This window comes from Nicotiana attenuata, chromosome 1, assembly GCF_001879085.1.
Source record: "Nicotiana attenuata strain UT chromosome 1, NIATTr2, whole genome shotgun sequence".
In the NCBI taxonomy this organism is placed as follows: domain Eukaryota; kingdom Viridiplantae; phylum Streptophyta; class Magnoliopsida; order Solanales; family Solanaceae; genus Nicotiana; species Nicotiana attenuata.
Window position 1 is genome coordinate 92,778,895 of NC_031989.1, and position 9,535 is coordinate 92,788,429.

Consider the following 9,535-nt stretch of genomic DNA (forward strand, 5'->3'; position numbering starts at 1 on the left):
GTTACGTCAGTTTGAAATGACATTGTTTCATCATGCGTCACTATGGCACACGTTCCCCATACGTTACATTATTTCCCTCGCTTTTTTCGTTTCGAAATTAATGAGGCGACATTTGGGCTTTCTTGATTGGGGTGCCTATAATCTTATAAATAGGGATAGGTACTCCTCATTTGAATTGTTGTATTTTTAAAGCCTTTGAAGCCTGAGTTTTCTTCTTCGAGTTTCCAGCTTCTACGCTTTCTTTCCCCCTTCAGTATCTTTTGTTACTGTCATCTCCTTCATCTTTATATTTCTTTTTCGCACACAATTAGAAAAAAAATGGCCAGTGCTTCATCTGACCCTCTGATGTTGGCTGCGGATGCACCTCCTCATGAGGAAGGGGCGGCCATGGTGGAAGATGAAAACTTCCCCACCGTGGACGAGATAATCCCATGCTCCGGGAAGGCTAGGTCAGACTTCAAAAACCTACCTAACGATGAACCTGTCATTTCTACGATAGATGCGGCAGCGAACTGCATTTAGGACTAAGTGGCGAATCCCGGCCCATGTTGAAATCGTTCCCGCTGGTAGTGATGTAGTACAAGTACATCGCCCAGGGTACTGCGCATTTTTGTCGTCGGCTACAAGATTCCTCTTCCTTCCTTGGCGGAGGATTTTTGTTGTTTTTACCACGTATGCCCGGCTCAGCTCTCTCTGTACATATACAAGATTTTCCTTATGCTTATCAAATACGCGGAGCTGTCCAGCCGTGGTATTTCTCTACGCTATGTGCTTCACCTCTTTGCCACAAGTTTTCACAGAGGCACAATGATTCATATGCGCCATCGGGGGACCAAGGGGTTGGTGGTGAAGATGGACAATAAAACTAATCATCATTTTTTGGGAAAATTTCTTCTACGTGAAGACAACGAAGTGGTATCGAACCCCAGTGGATTCCCCGAGGAGTGGATCTTTGCTCGTAAGTGTTTCCCTTCTAAAATGGCTGACTTATTTGGGTAATCTGATCGTTCTCTTTCTAACTTTGCAGCCGAGCGGGAGCCTCCATTACCAATTGCTGACATTCGTGACTGGGTGAGTCGGGTTTTGCCCCACACTGTGGGGATTCGGGAGTGGTCGCACTTCAATGAGAGGTTTGGGCACAGACCTGCGGCCGGCGAGTCACCATTGGCTTTAATCGCCGACCTTTATACCATCATTCTATCTTCTTATCTCTTTGTTTATAGGTCGGAGGGCCTCAAGGAGGTAGAGGGCTCCTACGCTTACTTTTCACCAGTTGGGTATCTTTGGCGAGCCCGTACTCATCGTGGCTGCAAGTGAGCCTGCTCAGGCCGCTGCTGTTGCGTAGGCTACAGCTTCGTACGGGCTTGGCCACTCAGATGCTCGACCCCCATAGTTCATTTATTGGACGAATCTCAAAGGGCGAAGGCGAGGAGGATCCTTTAAAGAGGCGCAGGATAGTGGCTGATGGAGTGAGTAGGACCGAGGGGACTTCGAGGGGTGAGCCCGTGTTGGCGGTGTCTGCACCGGGCGATGGCACTAGCTGGGAGTGGAAACCGTACCTCCTCTGATCGTGGAGATGGCTCCCTCGGAAGGGGGACAGAGTTTGGAGGTCGCTGCAGTCGTTCGGAGTGGTCCATCGACTTTACAACAGACTCCTGCTCCCTCTTCGGCCAGCAAGAGAGCAAAGGGCATAGTTGTAGATGACTACGAATCCGGTTCATATATTGACCCTAAGGACATAAGCATGTTTGAGGCGAGGTTTACTAGGGTGGAGGCGGGAACAGATGATTCCTCTAGAGTGCGATTTGTTGGAGGACACGGTGAGCCTGGTGCCCCAATTTGCCCTTCTTTGTTCTGCTACTGAAAGCAGGTCCCTTCAGGAGATCAGCGATGTTGGCCTATCACGGGGCGTAGCCGGAATGGCTTTGAGGGTGAGTTTATTGCATTCTTCATTTTACGTCTTCTACTCTTGCTGATTTTCTCTTTCTATTTCCTTTTCTTTTCTCAGACTTTTATTTTGGGGATGAAGAGTATCCGTCGTGAGGAGAGGCGGGCTGCCGCTTTTCAGAAAATAGTTTCAAAATACCACCGATACCGTGACAAGTGTCGCGAGATGCATGCACGACTCAGGGCGGGCGGCAATCCTCAGTCCCTTAGGGAGGAGTTGGAGCGGAAGGACGAGGCCTGACACGGTCTATTAGCAAGCACAGCGAACTCGAGGGGCTGCTTAGGGCTAAAGAAGAAGAGCTCGAGGTAGGCAAGGGTGTTGCAGCTGAGTGTGTTGATCTTCAGGTGAAGGTGGTGGTCCTGCGGGTGGAGCTTGAGCATAGTGCCACTAGAGTCACCGTTCTAAGTGTTGAATTGGCGGAGAAGGTGATCAAGTTGAAAGGGAAGGCGATCGAGCTGGAGAGGGTTGAGGGAGCCCGAGTAGCAGCCTTGGTGAGGACTACGGCACTGGAAGACTCTATCTGCGTTCTCAGGTCTGAGCGTGTAACTGAGATAGAAACGACCGCTTTGAGGGAGGTGCAACTTGATGATAGAATTGGCGGGCTTAAGAGAGACGTCTCGACCCTGGGTGATTAAATTGCTGCTCTCGAGGCTGAGAGGGAACAATTGTTGGCTTCAACTCCTCCTGCGTCCGCCTCTTGTCGTTCCTTGCCCTTTGTACGAGATGTGGATCCACGCTGAGGTTCAGCGGGATACCTATAAGGGTTTGTTGGCAGCGGGGTAGTATTCCTGAAGCCGCTTTCGAAAAAGCTCGTGTAAAAGCGCGTGAGGCCCAGCTTGCCTGCGGCTATGACCCTGCGATGCCGGAGGCCAATGGAGGTGTTGAGGTCGAGGACGGGCTTACCTCTAACAATGAACATTCCGATGGAGAGGGTGACGGTGGAGGTGAAGCCGCTGAACCAAGCGGAGAGAGAGATGACGGTGTGGATGGGGATAATGCTGAGTGAAGCTTTTGTACTTAATTTTTCCTCCTGTACTTAATTTTTTTTACTTAGTTAGTTGGTCGGGGACCTCCTTTTTGCCCTTTGTAAGACGCTATTTTTTCTTTGAATGGAACTGTCGATTTGTCCTTGGTTGTACGTCTTTGGCCTTTCCTTCTCTTTTCTTTTCGAATTTTTAGGATCTTCTTGCAACAAGTCCCTGACTTTCGGTAGTTAATTCGAGCGAGGTTGAATTTAGACTTGTTAATTCGAGCGAGGTCGAATTTAGACTTGTTAATTCGAGCGAGATTGAATATATCTTGTTAATTCGAGCGAGGTCGAATTTAGACTTGTTAATTCAAGCGAGGTCATTTATCTATTAATTCGAGCGAGGTCGAATTTACCTCGTTAATTCGAGCAAGGTGGAATTTATCTGTTAATTCGAGCGAGGTCGAATTTATCTTGTTAATTCAAGCGAGGTCGAATTTATATTGTTAATTCGAGTGAGGTCGAATTTATCTTATTAATTCGAGCGAGGTCGAATTTAGACTTGTGCTGGTGTGATGTGTAACCTTGGTGGAGTTGCGTAAGAATTCCATATGTTGCTTCGCTCGCTCATTTATCAGAGAATACTACATGTTGTTGCATGGTTCGTGCATACAGACGGGGAGTCCCAGTCTATCTAGTTCCTTCATCACTTGGCTTGGAGAGGTAGTTGATAGGGCGGGCGATGAATGTTTCGCTCAAGCGTCGGGACATCTCGATGTGTGTACGAGATTGAATTTTGGCTAGTTGTGTTGTCGCATAGTGGCTTTGGCGAGCGTGTGGGTGAGTTTCATGCACATGTGTTCTATCTGTATGTTGGGGGGATTCGTATGTTATCCGGGCTGGTGATCCAATCTCGGTCTATACAGATTTTTCCTTTATGTCATTGAGTACCAACTTATTTGGGGGGGGGGGGGTTTCGCTCGACTGTTGCTTGCAGGATGGTATGGCGCGGAGCATTTTCTTAGTGTGCTATTTTGATGGCGTTTGTTCCCTGTTCGCTTGTCAGTGAGTATGCCTCTGTTCCTGTTCATTCTTAAAAGAAAGAGGAAGTTAAAGCCAAACGAAATCGTTTATTACCTCGACTGATTGGTCGACAGGTGGAATGGAGCGACCACGTTCCCTTCTTTAGCTATGTTTCATAGCTGCTATCATTGGCTGAGCTAATATTCACCGGGCTCGGATGACATCTTGTGGGTTTTTGGCTTGGTGTTTTTTCCATCTCCGCTACTTGGGTCCGGCAAGTCCTTTTAATCTGGTTGACAATGAACTGAGAGTGCTAGCTTCAAATCCGATCTCAGCCTCGTACTTAGCTTCGGCGTTAGTCGAACCTGGGCACCTTATGGGTTGATGACTTATTTCGCCTATTGGGATCTTCGAATTCAAGTTCCAATCCGATCCAGTCCTGAGTGCGTGAAGATATGGAAACATAGGCCGCACCACAAGCACAACGGCGAAAGGACGAAGTTAGGGCAAATGGGAAGTAGAACTAGAACGGGTTTAGATCTAGAGGAAACTAAAACTCTGCCTAGGAAATCCCCGCAAACGGCGCCATATTGTTTGACCAAAAAGTTTCAAGCCCTTTTTGTTAAACCAATTAAATAAGAAGATTTTGAAAGTACAAGAGGGGGTGAATTGTAAATATTTAAACTTAATCGCTTATTAGTCGACTATTTAATCGAGTAGTCGACTAGATATATATTAACTTAACAGCTATAATGACATAAAGTAAATTGCAGAAGGTAAATGCAGGAATTAAAGACACCAGGATTTTATACTGGTTCGGATTCAATATGAATCCTAGTCCAGTCCCCTTGGGTTGCAAGGGAGTTCTCTTTTAGTAAATGTGTTTCTCCGAGTACAGTTGAAGTGAATTGACAACATGTTTCTCTAGCACTCGTTTCTTTTTTATACAATGCCTCACCAATGTTGTACTCTCCTTTTTTCTCTGACTTGATACACAGCAGATCTTAGTGAACTACAATGTTTGTTTGCAGTAGAATAAAGAGAGTGGTTTTTGGTTCGATCAAAGTATGTCTGACTAGGGTTTAAGGCTGGGTATAAATACTTTGATGAAGGTCGAGGCTTGACAACCCAAGAGATTTGATCCTTGGAAAGAGATTGATTCTTTCCAAGAATAAGATAGCTGGTCGTTGCTTTCCCTTGATTTCCTTCCTTCAGCAGATGTATGTGATGAAGACTTGCTCCTTGATTGTTGATTTTTCCGAAATTAGTCGCGTACCAATCTTTACAGACTCATCGATCTTCCGAGATGATGGCCTTGATTCGTGCCTTAACTTTAGGCTTGCTTGATTTTCTCCATCGCAGCTGACCGTTACTCTTTGCTGATTGATTGGATTCTTTCCTTAGTTATCCAGATTTGCGGATTGTATTGTAATCTTTGTTGATTGATTTCTTTCCTTAGGCATCCGGATTGACTCCAGCAGTCTTGTAGTATCTTCTTGATTCCTTGTAATTTATTTCCTGCATGTATATTATTTGCATCATTAAAACTGGATCTAACAGATTTGAGGCAAATCCTAGCCAGAGATAATTTATTCTAGATTTGAGATAGAAGATAGGAATAAACAAGCATAGCTGAACATAAAATTTGATTACAGTTGCGATTGGATTTCATAATGTAAGAAAAGGATGATGGCTCCAATAATATCGAATGATAATGAAGAATACATAAATGAGAAGAATCACTATTCTTGAACAAGACAGACCTCCGTACGTTTGATAAGTTGAATTATAGATGAATACTGATATTCATAGACCTTTTCTCCTTTTTCGGCGAGGAGTCTGAGATCTAGGATTATCTTCACCTTGAGAGAGATGCATATATTTCTTTTTCTGTGTTCCTCCTAGCCTCCCTTATGTCTCTCTCATGATATTTATACCAAATACTTTCCTTACCCAGCGATCCTTAACCGGAGTACCAAAGTTCTTGGAATATCCTGTAGAATATTCCTCTGAAATGTCCAAGTGTTGAACTAGCCGTTCAGGCCGAATCGATTGCTCGACCTCGACCGTGACTAAATCACTCGCCGGTATATTGCTTCCTATACATGACCTCGGCTTGGTTGACTCCTGGTCGTTCTTCTTTAAGCAGAATTCTTTTGTTCAGATTTTGACCTATACAGTTTGGACTTAGGATTCATGATTTTCTTTTTAGAATTAGGCTTACGGCCTAAAGACCATTAGCGTGTAGAGGTAAAACTAAGGGAAGTTTACCTAGCTATATCGGTTTGAATTGGTTCGATTTTGTCTGTTTTTTGGGGTTTCTTTGATTTCTTTTATTACATAAATATTATTTCAATCTTACTGTGTTAAATTTATAAATTAAGTTTTGATAAGCAAATATACATTTAGTAAAAATTGAACAAACTGATAAACATATGATTAGTTAATATATTATTTGGGGAGAAATTTTTTTGTAACACATGATAGTTATTTTTTTAGTCGTCTAACAATAATTTTTCGTTGATGTACGCTTATTTAAAGGTTAATCAAATTTTGATAATTAAACACAAAAATCAATATTAAACATAATAATGATATGTTCTATTTAATTTTAAAATTATAAAAATACCATTTCAAATTCGAAAAAGATATAAAAATTTAAGAGATCTTGACATATGAATATGAAAGAACAAAGAGATTGACGCATTTCAATAACACTTGATAAGAAAGTGATGAAACAATTCATTATTTAAAGTAAATAAAAATGGATGCACTTCATAGTTCTATTAAATATTATATCCTGTGAGAGGATCCCAAATATTTCTAGATATTTTTTAAATATATAAAAATTATATATTTATATGTTGGTTTGGTTCGGGTTTTTTTACTCAATACCAAATCAAATCAAACCAAACCTACTCGAGTTTTTTAATCTGTTTGGTTTGACTTTTCGGATTGGTGCTATTTTCTGGTTTGATTTGAACACCCATAGTTTTAGGTATTAATGTATCAAATACAAGTTAGATACAATTGTATTAGTATGATACAATTATGTTTTAGATATTGATGTGTCAGATACAATTCTGATACAATTATCATACAATTCCTGCAACTTTTCTTCTTTGAGTTTCAATCTGAATTTTCACCTAAAATCAACTATATACTTAACCACTCTCCCTCAAAATTGAGATATAAACTCCAAAAGATATTCTCAATCACTTGCAAGAACATCAAATCTACACAAATCACAACATCTTAAAATCTATAATTGTTTGTTTGTATGTATGTATGTATGTATGCTCGAGAATCATATGTATTTTTGGTCTTCGAATCGAATTGACTAATTTGTGGATGAGTGCATTAGGCAAACAAACTGAAAAAATTAGGGAAAGGGAAAAAAGAGAGAGGAAAAGGAAAAGATTTAATCGAATCCCTTAATTGCAGACATTAATAATGGGGCGGGAGCCTTTTAACGGGGAATATATACAATTTGCAAGTAAAATCTATATACTTATTGAAAACTACAAAACCTAAAGAAAATATATAAATAAGTTTCTACTATAGTATATATAAGAAAAACTCCCTAAAACTAAAAACAAAATTTTGGTGGGAAACCAAAAATTCTATTTAATTTTTTTAATCACAATATATATTTGCTAACCTACTACTCCCTCTGTTACAGTTTATGTGAACCTATTTTCTTATTGGTCTGTTCCAAAAAGAATGACCCCTTTCTAAATTTGGTAACAATTTAGCTTAAACTTACGATTTTACCCTTAATGAGAAGCTTTATAGCCACACAAATACTCTAGGCCCCTTTTTGACTTGTTTAGAACCACAAATTCCAAAAGTTTTTATTTTTTCTTAAACTCCTTACCGAGTCAAATATGTTCTATATGATTGTAGTATATTAACATTGTATACATATTTAAGTTTTCTAAAATACCCTTATTATATGCCACTACCTTTTGATTAACAATGCAAACAGTTTTGACTTTTCACAAAAGAGGCCCCCAAATCCAGCAATCCCCCGTCCTCATCCTCAAGCTCCAAACATATCATTTCAGCAACTCCTCCTTCTTCTTCTTCTTTAATTTTTTTGATCTTTGTTCTTAACATATCCTAAATTTTATTAGTGTTTGGCCTTTTCGATTGAAACCAAGGTTAGGTAAGAACTGTTGGGTGAGAAATCGAAAACATTCAAGAACAAGATGACACCCAATTAAAAAAGAAAATGAGAAGAAAACACAAAGGTGCCTGCGATTAAGAAATTGAGAAAACACAACAAACTCCTTCATTTTTGGGACAGTTCTTGCTCGATGTACTAAAAATACTCTCCCCTCGGACGGTTAAGTATATTTCTATGAAGGACCCATTTTTTCTATGCCCAATTAAATAATTAATTTGTTTCAATGACTTAATACTAGGCAAGCTCCAAATAAAGTACTCTCTATCATCACTTTATTTCACTTGGTTGATAGAATGAGAACATGTTCTTCTTCCAAAATGGAGTGAAAATTGCATCAAAGAATTGGGTGTCTCGAGTGTGAATTGCAAGAAGAAAATGAGATATTTTGACGAAAGACAAAAATATCCATATATTTAATGTGTTGACATTAAATAATAAGTTTATTTTTGGAACTCAAATATGTATACAATGCTAACCTACTATAACAATGGGAAGAAATTACAAAATAGCTAGATTTACAAGTGGTCGTTCAAAAATAGCTCAATTTAAAAAATAATCAAAATTTAACCACTTTTCATGTAAAGATAAATCTGAGCAAAAATAGTGTTCAAAACCCGAAAAATACGCCAGTATATTATGCTGGAGTTCCAGCATAAGTATACTTGAACTCCAGCATATTATACTGGAGTTCCAAGATAATTATGCTGGAACTCCAGCATAATACAATGGAGTTCCAGCATAAGTACACTAGAACTCCAGCATAATATACTGGAGTTCCAGCAAAGTATACCGATCCAATAAAATATGCTGGAAGTTCATACACAAGTGCTCGAATCTTCAGTATATTATGCTGAAACTTTCCGTGTGTTGGAGTTGCAGCATAATATGCTGGAAGTTCATACACATGTGCAACGAACTCCAGTATATTATGCTGGACCGGTCTCTGTTGCAGTAAAATATTGGCTATTTTTCATTGACTTGGTAAATGTTGGCTATTTTCGAATGACCAGTCCGAAAGCTGGCTAGACCGTGCTATTTTTACATAACTATGTGGTAGGTTAGCGCACCCCTACCCCCCCCCCCAACCCCCCAACCCACACACACACACAATTATATATATTTAGCCGGTTCGATTTTTGTCGACCTCGAACCAAATAAAAAACTGTCAGTTTTTTAAAATTTATATTCAAACCAAAACCAAACCCAAAAAATATATTTAGCCGGTTTGAATCGATTTTAAGTCTGGGTCAATTTTTAACAAAACCGTAAACACCACCATTATACATACTTGAATTTCCCAACTAGAGGTAAATTTGGATGAGAGCACCTTGTGAGATTGGGAATTTGAAACCAAAACTGCTGCGAGGTTTAACTAATGTTGCTGTCTTTTGAAAATGATGAGGAAATG